Source organism: Lissotriton vulgaris, chromosome 9 (assembly GCF_964263255.1).
Source record: "Lissotriton vulgaris chromosome 9, aLisVul1.2, whole genome shotgun sequence".
Lineage (NCBI taxonomy): Eukaryota > Metazoa > Chordata > Amphibia > Caudata > Salamandridae > Lissotriton > Lissotriton vulgaris.
In genome coordinates, this window is record NC_141697.1 from 575,411,334 (window position 1) to 575,428,824 (window position 17,491).

Consider the following 17,491-nt stretch of genomic DNA (forward strand, 5'->3'; position numbering starts at 1 on the left):
GGATCACTGCGGTCCTTTTTCTTCTGATACTGCGTATAAATACATCTTAGTAGCAGTTGACTCATGCACACGCTTTGTATGGGTATGGCCGCATCGAAGCGCTGATTCGCGAACTGTCATTAAGGATTTGCGTGTCTTTGTGGGAATCTTTGCTTGTGGTACTTTCCATTCGGACCAGGGTCCGGCTTTCGCCTCTAAGGCGTATAAGGATGCTATGGTTTCGTTGGGAGTACAGGTGAAGTTTTCAAGCCCCTACAGGCCTGAGGGCAATTCTGTAGTAGAAAGAATGAACCGCGACTTAAAGCAATCTTTGACAGCCCGTGTTATAGGCACTGGTAGAAACTGGCTGACCCACCTCTATGGCGTGCAGCGTGCGCTTAATAATCTCCCTAGAAGGTCTCTGGGTGGGCGGACCCCATACGAAATGCTCTTTGGTATCAAGATGTATGTACCTGACCTTGATGGGCCGGACTACAAGGCCCAGGCCGGGGCCTTTGACGTAGATGAACATTGCAATGTTTTACAGAATCTACAAAAGACCAGAGACAGTCTTGCAAAGGAACACTTGCCCTCCACGTCGGATGATGCGTTGCAGATCCCGGTAGTTGGCTGGCTACCCCAAGTTGGAGAACTGGTTCGAGAGAAGATCGATAACAAGAAAGAGTTTGGTCCCTCATATCGAGCACCAGTCCGAGTACTTGGAGTGAAGGGCACAAGAACAGTCATTTTACCACCACTTCCAGGTCGTAAAGAAAACAGATTTATTTCTATTGACAATGTCAAGACACACAGGGTGGCCGATTCTTCATAGCATGACACCGGCTGTATCCTGTCCTTCCATGGTGAGGCACTCTGTGCTGGCTATTACATCTGGTGCAGATCAGGAGGTGTCCCTCGAGATGCCTGCCATATCCAGACCTTTATTAAATACTATTCCTGTTACTAACATTGATGAGGTGACCTATGCAGATCCTGCTGATTTATCCATGTCCGATTTACAAGCTCGTTTGGCTAACCAATCCAGATTCTCTTTTGACTCTGATTCGGAACTTTCAAAGAAACCATCGACTATTGCAAAATATGCCACGTTGTTTAAAAAACATTTTTTAATTCCACCTTGGACATACATTTGGCTGATACTATTTTTATTTCATCTTTTTATGTCGATTGGTTTTGTGTTTTATTTTTTCCGACTGATCGATGGCCATTATGTGGAAGAAAGAACAGGAATTCGGTACCTTAATGGAACATTGGCCCCTCTATCCTCCTCACATTCAGTACACAGACTAAAGAGAGACTTACATTCAGTACAGATTACTGCTTGGCCAGTCCTTGATGGGATTGTGTGGGATGCGGTTAGGTTTCAGATACATGGCCCCACAGAAGTTATTAATGTTCCTAATGTGCTTAGAGTAAACATGGGAGATGTGATTAAGCAAAATGTTCGTTCTGATGATTGGGATCTTCAGGCCGTAGAAGCATTGTTCTCTGATTTGAAATATTATGCGGCCTTTGATGCTGAGGATTTGTACTTAGATTCTGTCAATTATGGTGATTTGTTTTGTTATCAACATTATGGGAATCATTTCTTACACAAGACAAGTTCCAGGAGGGTTCCTGTGAATTACACTCAGTGGGAACATTGCCCTACTCCCTTACAGGGGAGTTCAAGTACATTTCTGGGAAAATACTCTTATTTTACAGATTTTAATCAATCGAATCCTGAGTCGTTTTATTTTAAAGTGAACCAGAAATTCATGCCCAAAGTTAGACTTACTGATACAAAATTGCTGTATTCAAAGTCCTTTTTAGAAAGGTTATCTGTGGATGGCTATGAGTTATGGAAGGATGCTATTGACCTTAAATCGGTTTGGGGTACCAAAGATTGGCAGGTACAAGGCACTGAGGCTTTGCATTGTGCATGTCTCATCCCGAATCACATGTTGTTTTTAAATTCTACTGTTTCTCAAACAACATGTTTTGGATTGGCTACATCTAAAAAATTAAATACCCCTACTATCCCTGATTTGGAAGAGTATTCAGGTTGGAGTAATTTCACTACAATATCCATCAGTGGGATACAAGCGCTTTTGCAGAATTCCTCCTTTAATATTTCCCGTTTTGATCCGGAGGGGTGGCTTTTGTGGCAAAGAAGCACTGATGCTTGCCAACGTAGGTTTTTGGGTTTATCTGAAGGTTTTACGCACATCAGGCCAGATCCCAGGTTTGAAACAGATCACACTGTTACCACTTATTCAGTAGGTAAATTGTGTCAGAACTGGTTACAACATTCCACTTTGGCTGCAGTTAAACCTGCATCTATCCCAGTTGAATGAGAATATAGAGCTAAATGATTTTATAAAAGGCCCGACTAGGGGTAGATCTAAACGCTTTATTTATGCTGTATACAATGAAATTTGGAAATTTTCACAGGTTGAGGCAGCTAAACGCCTGAGAGCGATTGATCAAGCTAATTTGGAAAAAGTGCTAGCAGTAGTAGATAACAGTATTAACATGCTTTCTTCCAGGATTTACACGTTGGATAATATTGTTTCTTCTGTTGTTGATATTGTACATGATGAAGTGTCCACGTTATACCATGGTCAAAATCAATTGCGTTCTGTAATGCAGTTTGCCTGGACTCTACAGACAATTAAGGCAGGTCGAGTTCCCTGGAACTCATTGAACGTTTCATCCCTTTTCGCCCCTTTTAATCTTACTGAAAAACAGCGCATGCTTTCAATGCGTGATGCATCATTTTCTATGTTACATATTGAGAAGCTAGAATCCTTGCCTTTCTCTGTTGCTGAAACCACTACTGCCACGTGGCTGATTCATAGTTTAATTACATTACCATTTCCTTTATATAAATTTACTAACTGTATGCGGTATATTGCTATAGGACGATATGAACCACTAGGCAATGCATTTTTACACGAGGCATGGTCATTACCATACACATACAGATGTCTGAAGGATGGAAAAGAAGTGAATCTTAATGGTGAGGATTGCACACAGTCACCTGACCAGTCATTAATATGCAGACACATTCAGTTACACGGTTCTTGTAATCAGGACCGGCCAAATTTAGCATGTGTTTTAAAAGGCACGCCAGTTCCAGCAGTAGTTCCCACGTTTACATTATTAGCTAATGGTAGTTATTTACTTTTAAACAACGAATTATGTTGTGGTTTATTAATTGGTGTGGCTTATGTGGTAACTGTATCAGAGCGTGTGGTGTGCTGCAAGAATGTTCTATACCCACCCACGCATGGGTCTTCAGATGTCTCCATCTGGCCACGGATTCCAACCTTGGAAGCAAAATTCAATGGTTTAAGCAGAATAAGGGCCCTTTTGTCTCAAAAACAAGTGACCCTGAGTTCGGCCCGGGAAACTTATGTCCTTCACATAGCTAACACCCGCACAGAGGTGCAGGCGCTTTTAAATACTGATTTGCCGTTTCATTTCTGTGAACTGGTGCACCAGATTTTTAACGCTTCTTCAACGACTGGGCTTGCACATTTTTTTAAATTAGTAAGCAGTGGCCTCGTGACTACATTTGAAAAAGTTTTTGGAATCATTCCCACGTTTTTCCACACTATTTTTTCGAGTTTGTTTGGTGGACTACCTGTGTTGCTGGCTGTAGCCGCAGGAATTCTGGTGGTGTTTTTCTTCATAAAACATGGATGCCCGTCCTGCGCAAGACGCCGTTCAACGCCTCCTGACACTGTGCCGTAATCGGATGCTCAATTACTATGGAACATTGCCGCTTGCAGCATTAAGCACGGCCTATAGATTGTCATTTCGGTTCACCGACTTCACGTGTGTCCAACCTGTGTTTCACTGCCTGAGCTGCGAGTTCGATTGGGCCATTGATTTGTGCCTATGCTTGAGGACTGCTCCTGACGTCGATTTTGATCAGCTAATGCGTCCCGTGGTGGCTCACGAGCTGATCTGTTCTGGCGAGAGAGTTATGGCCTTGGCAGCGATAAATGGAGTTCTGGGCCAATGGGAGATCTCTGCAGCGGCGGATGCCTTTCTGAGAAACAGCGATCTGGTGAACCCACCGAGTTGTCCTCTGACGTTACAGGAGGATCCGATGCTGGAGGAGCACGTATGTTCTTTCCCATTGCTAAATTGGATTGCTGAACTATTTTCGGATGATGGCAGTGATTTCATGCTGGAGGCTGTGGCAACTTTCTTTGCATATACTTTCCAATAATGAGATGCCTGGGAGGAATGCTTTGTTGTGAAATATGACTTTCCCCTCGCTGGAATGGAGGGATGAACTATGTTCAGCTGATGGAGAGTACAATCATGTGATGTCACTGGGGATAACGTCAATGTGGCACATGACTTTGGAAATCGGATACGTGCCTTGTTTTTTCTCTTACAAACATTTGAATTGATGAAACCTGGTCCTACGTTTCATATTTTTGAGACCTGATGGATGACTTTTGGTTCAAAAGTTTTGTTTTTATTTTTTAGATTTGAGGCCACTGTAGGCATTCATACATATTCATTCATGCATATTTTTAGCTTATTTTAGCTCAAGATTATTGAACTTTGCTTTCAATTGTTGTGTCTGATTTAGTATTGCCTTTTCCCTTATGTTTGACGGTGCTCGGACCAATGGGGGGGTGTCATATGGATACTTCATTACATATATTGCGTTAAGTTAGCATGAGTGTATTACATGTTTAAACAGCCGGTTTGCCTTCAGCTTCAGTTTTGCACACGACACATACTTGTTGTTGTAGCTTTCACCCTAGAAGCGATGAGGTGGTTTATTTGAGAAGAATATGTTATTTCCATGCTATCAGCTTTGCCTGGTACACTTGGTACAACTGTCTGCACACTGAGAGCTGCACACTCTAAGATTAACCTAACACAAGGTTGCTGGGAGGCCTGATCCTCGCACCACATTAGACATAACACAAATAATGTTGATGCCAACATTTTGGGCTCTACGCGGGTTTAAGATAGAGTTACACGGAATGAACGTAGACACTTGGTGCTGCGCATGAAGAGAGCTGGTAGCTGTTGATGTGAACTGCTCCTACTGACATTGAGAGGTATGGGGCCGCCCTGCTAAAGCCCGAATGAGACCTTCCTAGATATAAAATAATATGATAGATAGGGTGCGCGAAATATAGGTGATATAGATTTCTATAGGTTTTGCATTATAACATGCTAGCACCTTTTGCTTACTTTGGATTAGTGACTATGCTGCTGACTCTGATTTTTATAATCTGCATTTTGGTATTATACAAGATACTGCGTTTGAGAACTTTGCATTGAATAATAAATATTTCAAACTTGCACTTGTGTTCTTTGACTCTCAGTTTTGGTTTGAAATGATTATATAACGAAAGAGTGTTCATGTGCTCCACGATTCCTGAGGTATTCTAAAGATCATGTTCTGGTTTGTCTAAGACATGGTTCATTCCATAATGATCCATGAGACACTGTAGCTAGCTAGGTAAGGATATTTCTGACACTGAGATGAGTTTTGGATCATCCTAACTCACTGAGGTTCTAGATCTCTATGCACAGTTCTGTGGGAGAACGGAAACCCTGCTACAAAACTGCTACTCATTCATCCCTTCCCATGTATTAGGCTTAGGTCAGGTACACCAGGGTAGGCTTAGTTAGAAGCACCAGTTGAGTACGTTACTCAATGTATTTGTGTATGTATATATTTTATCCATTTTAAAGTATCATATGGCTAAGAAACCATATCAATGCTTTTACAGTATTATTTCATAATACTACTTTTACTGTACGCACTTTACTTTACTTTAAGTATTGCAATTGTGGCAATTCATTTCTCTTGCATGAGGAAGAAGACTGCTCAATAAATAACACCTTTTATTGAAAACGCCCGTCTCTCTATTTCTCTGCATTCTGGTGAAACTAAGTATGCACTGCTGACTGAGTGAAATAGCTGCCTATTGTTTTCACACGACTCTAGAGATACACTCTTATTCTGACGGAGCAAAGTTGTCATGTTTATGCGGTTGTCGGAAACTGAATCCCTTCTTGTCTGAGCCAGGGAAGTTCATCCCTCCCTATTCATTCAAGGAAGTTTCCAGTGACCTCTGAGCTAGCTGGCGCAAACCTAAATTAAGTTTAACATAGTCAGTAGAGACCTAGATGACCTCAGTCCTACGTCTACACTGCTGTTTATGTTATTCCAATGCGCAGAGCCTATTGGGAAAATAGGAACTACACTACATGGCACCCAACGTTTGGTAAGGCGACAATCTAACGCAAGACACTAGAGTAACTCAGTCGTGCTTTTTCACACAGAACCCCTTTTTCCCGTAAAAACTCCAAAAGATGTCTGGAGTGGGTGAAAGGTTAATATCCGCCGGAACTTAGTAGGATGAGAATCCTATCTATTAGTTTTTGGTTTGATCAACGTTGAAGGATACAGTGTTCCAAAATATTGTGTACCTAATCTTTGTTTCTTTGAAACTCGATCTGCAACAAAAAACTTTCAGTCAGTAAAAATCAGAAAGTGACGAAGAGAGGGAGCAAGCTAGACTAGCAGCTCAACTCATAGCGGACGACACACTTCTGCAAAACACCGACCTGGATGCAATAATCATTCCGGTCAATATAAGAATAACTATAACTCTTAAACTTATAGAAAATGGACTGACATCACAAGGTGGTACAGTCATATTCGTGGTAGGGGCACATGAATATCGGCAGACAGAGGTATTCTATTCATGGATAAATTTTCCAGCAGCACACGCTACGACAAAAGACTTCCACTATTACAAAATAGAGGAACCTCCGGGAGAATACACTCCTTTCGAGGAGATCGAAATCCCACTAAATTACCAAGAGCACCTGCTCTGTTTTAATGGCGCCCTAAAACATAATAATCACATCACCAGGCTCGGTCCACTAGGTAGACCAGAAGCAACGGGGCCGGTCCTATGCAACTATGTAACACACCCAGACTACGAAACAATGACAAGCGAAGAACTCCTAGTTAAACTAAAAGAATTAACAAAGGCATATAGGAATTAGTTCAATTGGCAAGGGATGATATAAAGAACCTCCAAAATTTAAAGGAGACAGATATAACAGACCAACCATTTGAACTCGCCAAAATCATAGAAAAATCCTATGAAGAGCTAGGAAGAGATAGTTTGGGTGGGAAACCGGTAAAACTCCAACTAACTGAAAATCCTGAAAAAACATTAAAAATAATTTAAAAACTCCAAAAAAGAGTTGGGATGGTAATAGAAAATCCACTCCCAGGGAAAAACATTTCCAGTCCAGAGGAAGGTCTCCTCAGCGGAGAGAGAGATCTCTAGGCCGAGAAGACAAGTCTCCCGAAAGGGAGCCCTCTGAAAAAAGATATAACCTTAGAGATAGGGATAAAATAAGAAAACCTGACAGATATCAAGATGTTGATACACGTCCCTCTCAATCCTTCTCACTCAATCTTTCTCGATCTTCCTCACAGAAATCGGAAAGAAGAGGACGGTCAGAACACAGAGAAGAGCACGTCAAGTCCAAAGACAAGGAACCTGCTCATCAAAGTAAAAAATTACAATTTCCCAGAAAGAAGGTAGCAAATATTAAAATTAAACATGCCGAGAATTCTGAGGACACAACTGAAAAACGGAGAGTGGGCACAGACAATGCTAGACAGCGCAGCAGAAGTGACCATAGCTCGCAAGGACTGCAACAGAGATCGCAGTTGTGAACCTGACCAGCCTGTAGCCCAGATACCACTATTAGATAGCATGAGGCTATCTATAGCGCAGAAATCCAGTCGGAGAAATGCGTCCCATAATTAATAAAAGACTTAAAACACTTAAAGATGTGGCCCCAGCACTCGGCTGACGCCAGAACTGTTATAAAAGATTTGCGAGTCTTTATCGGCACATACGCAATTGGCATGCTACATTCTGATCAGGGTCCTGCGTTTAGCTCTCGAACTTACAAAGAGGCCATGAACAGCATGGGCATCGTATTGCGGTACTCTTCTCCCTTCCATCCTGAGGGAAATGCGGTTGTGGAAAGAAAAAACCGGGACATAAAGCAATCTATAACGGCGAGGGTATTAGGTTCGGGTGATGGGTGGGTCAAACATTTAACAAGTGTCCAACGTAGTCTTAATAATCTGCCAAGAAATTCTCTAAAAGGTCTCACTCCATACGAACTATTGTTCAGAACTAGAATGCTTATTCAGGATCTTGATAGTCATACTTCAGTGGTAGAAGAAAAATCCTTTGATATCAAAGATCGTTTGGCTGTTTTACAGGATTTAAATGAAACAAGAAAAAACCTGGGTAACATAAAGTTGAAACAACAGCCGACAGCCACTGAAGAAAAACCACCTGTCCCAGCAAGACCTGTCTGGATTCCAAAGATTGGGGATCTGGTCAGAGAAAAGATTGCGGTAAAGAAGGAATTTGGGCCTTCTTACAGAAAAGCAGTACCTGTCTTAGCTATCAGCGGAACAAGATCAGTTGTACTACCGCCCCTTGCTGGTAAAAGGGAGAACAGAGTTGTTTCCATCGACCTGGTAAAACCACAATCATGTGGCCAATAATAAGTAGTAGGCCAAGTGGACTCCCAAGAAATAACAGAATACCGAAATTCGCTACAATCCAAGAGGCTCATACTGAGAGACTAATCACATTTGATAAAACTGCAGTGAGTAACAAAGGACAATGCAATAATGCCATGGAACTAGTGCCTCTTGAATCTCAAATTACAACAGTTCGTCACGAAACACCAGTCTACAATGATGTAGCCCCTGACTATGCTAATGAAACAAAGAAAAATGCAAAAGCAAATGAAAATCCGGAAAAAAATCCAACAATTGACAGAACTGCATCTGGCTACTTCATCAATTTCGACGATTTCTCTGAAGATCCAAGCGAGCATGAAGAAACGCCTCCAACAAAAACTTTCAAAGACAAAGTAATTGAACTTTCTCACCATCTAAAAGAAACATATCTGATTTCACCATGGATTGAATTTTGGATTGTGTTAGGTGTACTTACTCTCCTGCTTTGGTTCATCATGGTTCTATGTTTGGGAAAATTCATTGATGGAAAATATAGTACAATGGACACAGCAAGTCAGAACATCAACTTGGTCCTAAAGCCTCACACATCCTCCCACATCGAGAAAAGAGAACTGACATCAGTAAACATCTCAGCCAATCCAATACCCGGTGGGGTAGCATGGGACAGAACTGATTATGACATTTTTGGCCCGGTTGAACTCTTGAAATATCTACATCAGTTCAAGGTTTCATTAAGTGACTTTGTGACTCCAAGTACATTCTCTGATGATTGGGACTTTGAAAACATTAATAATAAGATGTCAGATTTAGAAATGTCAGCAAAATTTACAGAACATGATTACTTACAGGGTTCATCGAACTATGAAGAGTTATACTGTTATAACCATTATGGTGATCACTATTTGCATAAAACTGCTCAGCCTAGAAATGTTTTATCTTATAACCAGTGGGAACACTGTCCAACTCTACCAAAAGGCAGTTCGAAAACATTTTATGAGAAATTCCAGTACTTCTCAGGGTTTAATAACAGTGATCCAGAAACGTTTTATTATAAAATGTTAAGTAGAACAGGAATGAAAACAATGTTGACAAATACTAAACTGATTTATTCTGAAAAATTTTATGACAAAATGTCTACATTTGGTTTCGAAATTTGGAAAAACACCATTGAAACAAAAACGATCTGGGGTTCCAAAGATTAGCAAGTGCAAGGCCTAGAAGCATTATTTAGGGCCTGCATGATCCCAGAACAAATGATATTCTTGAATGACACAATTCAGCAAACTACTTGTCTTGGCCTAGCTACCATAAAAGACTTAAATACACCGTCTATTCCGAAACCCATGACTGATAGTGACAGCACTGCAGATGTGGAGATAGACGTATCCCATATTTTACACCAAAACAGAACACATCCAGATTGGAAGAAGTGGTTGATCTGGCCAACAGACACGAATAACTGTCAAGATAGATTCCTGAACAAAACACAGGGGTTCAAAATGACCAGACCAGACCCTAGATACTCCCAGAGACAACATCCAGGGATAGTTACAACATACAGTGTAGGGAAACTTTGCCTTGAGTCGCTAGAGAAATCCACACTGGCTGAAATTAAGCAACACTTGACTTTACTTAAAGACGGTGCAGACTTGCGTGATTTCATAATGGGACCACGCAAACAGCGTAAAAAACGTTTCATAGGGGCCGGTATATACGCTGCGTACAACGAAGCATGGAAAGTAATGCAAATTGAAACAGCGGAAAAAATACGAGAAATTGATCGTATAAATTTGGAAAATCAGTTTCTGTTGTGGACAATGGGTTAACGACTCTGTCCTCCAGAATATATTCACTGGACAGCATTGTATCATCTGCTTGTGATATAATAGAGCAGGACTTACTAATGTTACAACATGGTCAGTCTCAATTACTTTCTATTGTACAGCTTGGTTGGACGTTGCAAAATCTGCGTTCAGGCTACGTACCATGGCGTTTAATCAACACTACGTCATTATTCGGTATCTTTAACCTTACTGATAAACAAATCAGTTTGGCACAAAAAGGAGCAGACTGTACGATTCTGAGCATTGAAAAACTCGAGAGATTACCATTGACAATGTCAGAGAGACCTGTCATTGAATGGATAATACATGGAACGATTACAATTCCGATAACAACTTTCCAGTTTAAATACTGTCAAGAGTATATACCTGTAGGCCAGTATGAAAGGTTGGGTAAAGAATACATCAAATCAACCTGGGATTTACCTTATACACACAGATGTTATAGTGAAGGGAACAAGGAGGTATTTCCTAGTGGTAAAAATTTTTAAAAAATCACTAAGCGGTACACTTCTATGTCAAGGTAATAATTTGCATGGAGCCTGCGAAGGGTCTTCAAATAACCTTTCATGTCACCTGCATGGCACGCCTGCAAAACGGATAGGAGCCATTTTTTAGACCACTTTCTAATGGCAGTTACATTTTAATAAGTGACCACAGCTGTTGTGGCATGCTGCCAGGAAAAGCCTATCTGACAACTGTAACTTCCTGCGCCGTTTGCTGTATGCAAGTATTGTATCCACACAGCAATCCAGATATGGGGGCTGCGTTATGGCCTCGGTTGAATATCTCTTCTATTCGAATTGATACTTTAAGCAGAATGAAGTCTATTCTTTCACAGACAAATGTACCTTTAACGTCATCAAAAGAAATGTATGATCTGCAAGTGGCAAGGACATCAGCAGAGATACATTCCCTTTTATCGACAAATTGCCCCGTGCATTTCGTAGAAATATTAAGCCAAATCTTAAACATGTCTGATACCAGTGGCATCGCACATGTATTTAAGACAATTTTTTCGGGACTGTTAGCACCCTTTGAAACAGTTCTGGGCTTCTTCCCGAATGTTGTCCATTCTGTTTTCGGCGGCCTACCCTTAATCTTGGGACTCGTGGCAGGAATTTTATTTTTGCTCCTTCTGCACCGATAAGGCAAGCCGATCCACAGACAAGACTCTAGCAACAATGGAAGAAACGATCCTAGCAATACGATACAGAGACCGTATCACTAAGGTCCTCGGATTGGCCCGGCTAAGAGATCTGAGTACAACCTGGTTTCTTTCATTCAGACCGATCTGGCAAGATTGCATCATACCTGTGCTTTGATGTCTGCTATGCGGGGAAGAATGCGTGTTGGACATCTGTCTTACACTACAATCAGCAGTACCAATGGATATCGATGCTTTGCTAGGTCCTGCAACGATTCATGCATCGTGTTGTCCCTAGCGACTACCGATTCTGATGACGGCATTCGTTGAGACTTCACCACTACGAATAGGTGGCGGTGAGGTACGAGAGGAAAGCAGCACCAAACAGGTACAGCCTTCTGTGAGCATTGCTGATCCAAACATCGATGATAGCAATCACGCAGAGAACTGCACAGTTGCTGCATTTTCGAACTTGGTCGAACTTTCACCTGACGTTGTAGACCAATTTTTTGCGGGTCTGTCTGAAATAATGTTCTCTCCAGTCAACGAGAATAACTCTTATAAAAACAATGAGCACACAGCGTTCCCTGAACTCTGAATTCGGCCTTCAGTTTTGAAAAACAAAACTACAGAAAATATTTGGAACTATTTTTTCCCCTGAAAGCAAAATTATTTTTTTTCAGTTTCCAAAATATTTACTTTTTTGGCACATGGTACTCTGCCTAAGGTAGAACTATTCTTAGAGAACAAAGATTCTATTTTAGGATAGTAGAGACAATATTTCACCTCAACCTCTAGCACATATACACCAATTTGTATAAATATGTGATGAAATGGTCTCGACCTTCTTTTCTGTATTTAGAGCCATTTCATGTGTAATTTTCGCAATTCATTCAGCTGATATATATATGCATTTATCTGAATGATGACACTGCTTGAAAAGCGTACAGTACCAACACTAATTTTCGTGTATTTACCTTATACCATTTCAAATGCAAAATATGTATTTTGGGGTGGGTCGGAAAACACACATACATCGTTGAATGTTTACTATTGCTTAGTTTTTTAGTAATGATGGACATCATTCCGTGGAGTGGGTGTTGTGTTTATATCTAGGACCCTAATTCAATATTCCCGATTTATGCCCTTGTGAGGTTACAATCAATATTATCCCCGATAAAGGCATAAGAATCAGATCCATATTCAGTAATAGCCCATGCAGTCCAAAGCACAGCACGGCTACTCCCATCGACTCCTAGAAAGCACAACACGTATGGCCGAGATACCCGCCACCCCCTCTCAACACAATCCCCAAAAGGAGTGAAACCGGAAACAGTTCTTGAAGTTTTTGGAAGTGGGATGGAGTGACCATCCCGGCCGTATTTATTAAAACAAAATTAAAACATTAAACGTTTCATGTTATGTACAATTTCATTACCATATTGCGATGTTTGGCTAACCTTAACAGATTCTCTAATACAGAGGTTCTCCTAGCCGAACTAGCAACCTACAAAACATTTCTTGACATATTGAAATTGTACAACCTAACGTTTAAGGGCCAACGGCAGGGTCATAACCGGTGTCAAGATCCCTAACCAGACTTACCCCTCCCACTTGGGATGGGCGACAGCACGGAGGCGTACCTCAAGTGCAACTACTACCAATTTCCCTTGTCTTGACGGGGGCACCTAAAACTCGACGCCAGTTAAAGGTCGTTCGAATACTCGTGTGAGGTATCTAGAAGGTATCGTGGCCCTTATCCCAACCCCACACAACTTACCGCATCTGCCGTCGCAGATGTCACTGGCCCCGGGAAATTCCCCAGGAGGGGGCTGTAACCCCTCCTACAAAGGAAGGGGCCTTGACCGCCTTTCCTTTACTTCCGGCGACCCATCCTTAGAAGGGACCGCCTCCCCATTGAGGGGCCAATGGCCACCTCTCCCGAGCGCTCCCATCCGTGTTGGGTGACGCCCACTCATAGGGATCTACTAATTAGTGCTCACCGATCATGACCTTACCGCCTACCAAAATAAATACGACAGTGCAAATTAACCTACGAATACCTTGGCCACTATGACCGAAAGAGCATACATCAAAATTCAACACTAAACTGAATATCTTTAATGGCAAACGTACTCAAAAACGACCATTCTTTATTAACTCAAAATCAACATGGCACTACAACCTGTAAACGCAAACAAACAAAATTAATCAACTTTATTATACACAACTGGCTGTCTTCAGGGGCTGGTGGGTGGGTCAAAATTGGCTCTTCGTTCTGTCCCGAGCTCACGTGCAGCGAGGAGGTGCAGCTTCAGAGCACAAGAACAAGAGGATGTCTTCTGGTCTTGCGTCCCTTTTTATCCGTCTTCAGGGCGGGCGTATACCCGCCCCTGCCTGCCCCTGAGGGCGTGGCTGGCTGCGTCGGTGTCTAGGCCAGCCCACTCTAGGGCGGGAACGAGCGCGCCCCAGCTACGCCGCTTCGGGCATACCAGCTGAGACGCGCCTCCCGCCCAAAATGGCTTCCCGGGGGGATCGAGGCACTCGGCCATACGTTCGGGGGGACCGATTCGGTCGCCCCTTTCCATATGGCCGAGATACCCGCCACCCCCTCTCAACACAATCCCCAAAAGGAGTGAAACCGGAAACAGTTCTTGAAGTTTTTGGAAGTGGGATGGAGTGACCATCCCGGCCGTATTTATTAAAACAAAATTAAAACATTAAACGTTTCATGTTATGTACAATTTCATTACCATATTGCGATGTTTGGCTAACCTTAACAGATTCTCTAATACAGAGGTTCTCCTAGCCGAACTAGCAACCTACAAAACATTTCTTGACATATTGAAATTGTACAACCTAACGTTTAAGGGCCAACGGCAGGGTCATAACCGGTGTCAAGATCCCTAACCAGACTTACCCCTCCCACTTGGGATGGGCGACAGCACGGAGGCGTACCTCAAGTGCAACTACTACCAATTTCCCTTGTCTTGACGGGGGCACCTAAAACTCGACGCCAGTTAAAGGTCGTTCGAATACTCGTGTGAGGTATCTAGAAGGTATCGTGGCCCTTATCCCAACCCCACACAACTTACCGCATCTGCCGTCGCAGATGTCACTGGCCCCGGGAAATTCCCCAGGAGGGGGCTGTAACCCCTCCTACAAAGGAAGGGGCCTTGACCGCCTTTCCTTTACTTCCGGCGACCCATCCTTAGAAGGGACCGCCTCCCCATTGAGGGGCCAATGGCCACCTCTCCCGAGCGCTCCCATCCGTGTTGGGTGACGCCCACTCATAGGGATCTACTAATTAGTGCTCACCGATCATGACCTTACCGCCACAGGCCCGGATAGTTGACCGGCTATCCGGGCCCCCCACAAAACTCCTAGCTAAAGGTCATGTTCCAACGTTTTTAACCATGCTAAGAAGTCTCCTATGAGTATCATTAATACAACCGTGCGAGATAGAATGCAATGTCCTGGAACGGAACAACCTACCCATTTTGTTATTAAGTTTCCTAACAGAATGGTTCAAAGCAGGGATCGAAATAGCCCCCCGCCACACTTTTCGTGGGATCATATGAGACCACGCAATTATGCACCCCGGAACTTTCCTCGCCAACCAACTTACAGTGGACAGCATTGCCTCCAGGAGAAGTCGTCTACCGGTGGTGACCAAATCATTGCCCCCTAAATGTACTATGACTATAGACGGCGGTGACCTCATCCGCCCTAACAAACCCTCAAAGTAAGCCTGAAACTGGTCAATACAGAGACCGCCCCTTCCGTAGAAGGACATTCTGTACCCGTATTCCCCAGCTACGTGAATCATGTCACCTGCTTCGAATACGTCTGCGGCACGCCTCACGTATGAGTGGCCCACGACCCACACCTCCTTTCTCACAGCCGGTGATGTCTGACCGCTGGCCCGGTGTTGGGTCGACTGCATAGTCCGCCCCGCCTCGAAGGCTTGCGTAACTGAAAACCAAACAAAAGACAAGAAGCGTGAGTACATTATTACAGCTTCACAACATGTGCAACCGCACATACCTCTTATAACAATTGGAGGACCAACGCCCCACTCGTTTTACTTGTTCCACATTAAGACCCCTGGCTGCAGCTTCAGTGGCAGCCCCTATCCGAAAGGAATGGGTCCCAAACTCACCCGGGACCAAGCCCGCTGCGGTAATCGACATCGCGAGCACCCGCTGAAACTGAAACTTTGTCAGTGGGGTGGCGTCCGCGTGTCTCAACATTGTCCCCCCCCAAGATGCCACCCTTCGTGCTAGGTAATCCTCTAAACACCTCACCGGACACATGGAAGACCCTGGAATCCTGCGAATGACTATGCAGTCTCCCACCCCACTTTGATCGGTTTTTGACTTGACAAAGGATACCGTCATAGTCTCACCCCTGATCTGAACGTGTTCCCGGCACAAACCCCCCGCCACATCCCGCTTGCTCCTTGCCACCAGCTCACTTATCCTCATAGCCCCGTGAAATGCAAGCGTAAAAGCGGCTCGGAACAAACAGGCCTCGAACTGAGACGAGCATATGTCGGGGAGTGTGGCCAGCAACTGGGACAACCTATCCAGACCTATCGGGCGCCTCTCATCTACTCTGCGACCCTCAAGGCGTTGCCACCCACGCAGCGCTTTCTGTACAGCAAAAGACGCTGTCGGGTCCTGGATATTATGAGCCCTGGCAACAAAGGAGATGGCAGCACGATGCCTCTGGGCTGTAGCCACCGACTTCCCAGCCTTACGCAAGGACATCAGAAAATGTACTACCCAATCCTCATGCCCCCAAAGTCCCCCTCTCTCAGTCCCCAAAAAGGCCAAATAAGCCCGAAACGCCCCTTCGTATGCCTTCCTCGTCCTTGGTGCTAGACTCTCTCCCACGAGGTAACGAAGTTCGGGGCACCGAGAGACCAGAGAGCTTCGGGAAAGGGTGCTGGCTCGGGGTCCGCTGAGGGAAGGAAACCCGAGAAAGCCTGCATTTGAAAACGAGACAGTGCATCAGCAGCCTGATTCATCACCCCCGGGACATGTTTTGCTCTGAATACCACGTTCAGTTGCATACACAGTAAGACAATTTCTTTAAGCAGCCTCAAAATCATTTTACAACGTGCTGCCTGACTATTGATGCATTCTACAACGGTCATATTGTCAGACCAAAATATGACAGAATGATTTTTGAATCCATCGGGCCAGGATCTGAGGGCCACCAAAATAGGAAACAGCTCAAGGAAAGCAATATTACTCGTCAGCCCCTCCTCGTGCCACCATGTTGGCCACTTTTGTGCCGACCATTTTGTGCCGAAGATGGCGCCGAAACCCATGCTTCCCGCTGAATCCGTCCATAGACCAAGCTCTTCAGAGGACAAGGCCGGTTTGTTCCAGACGACTCGACCATTGAAATCCGCCAAAAATGCTAACCAAATACGCATGTCTTGGCGGACCTCGGCCGATAACCTCGTGCGATGGTGACCCTCCTTTAGGCCGACCATCGCCTGTGCAATCGAACGGGAGAAGGGGCGGGCCATCGGGATCACCCTTAAGGCAAAATTCAACTTCCCCACCAATTGCTGCAATTGGTGCAGCGTAACTTTAGATGCAGTGATACACATTTGCAGGGCTGTCTTGAATTTCGATACTTTGGAAGCTGGTAAACGAAAACAACCCTCACTAGAGTCCAACTCGATCCCGAGGAACTCGAGGCAAGTCGTGGGACCCACAGTTTTACCTGGTGCCAACGGCACGCCAAATTGATTCATTAAAACACAAAATTCAGTCAAGGCCCGGGCACATTCATCATCCCCAGCGGCCCCAAGGAACAGAAAGTCATCGAGGTAATGCATCACATTCCGAAAACCTGTTTTCTTCGTGTAAACCCATTGCAGAAAACTACTGAATTTCTCGAAATAAGCACAAGATATCGAGC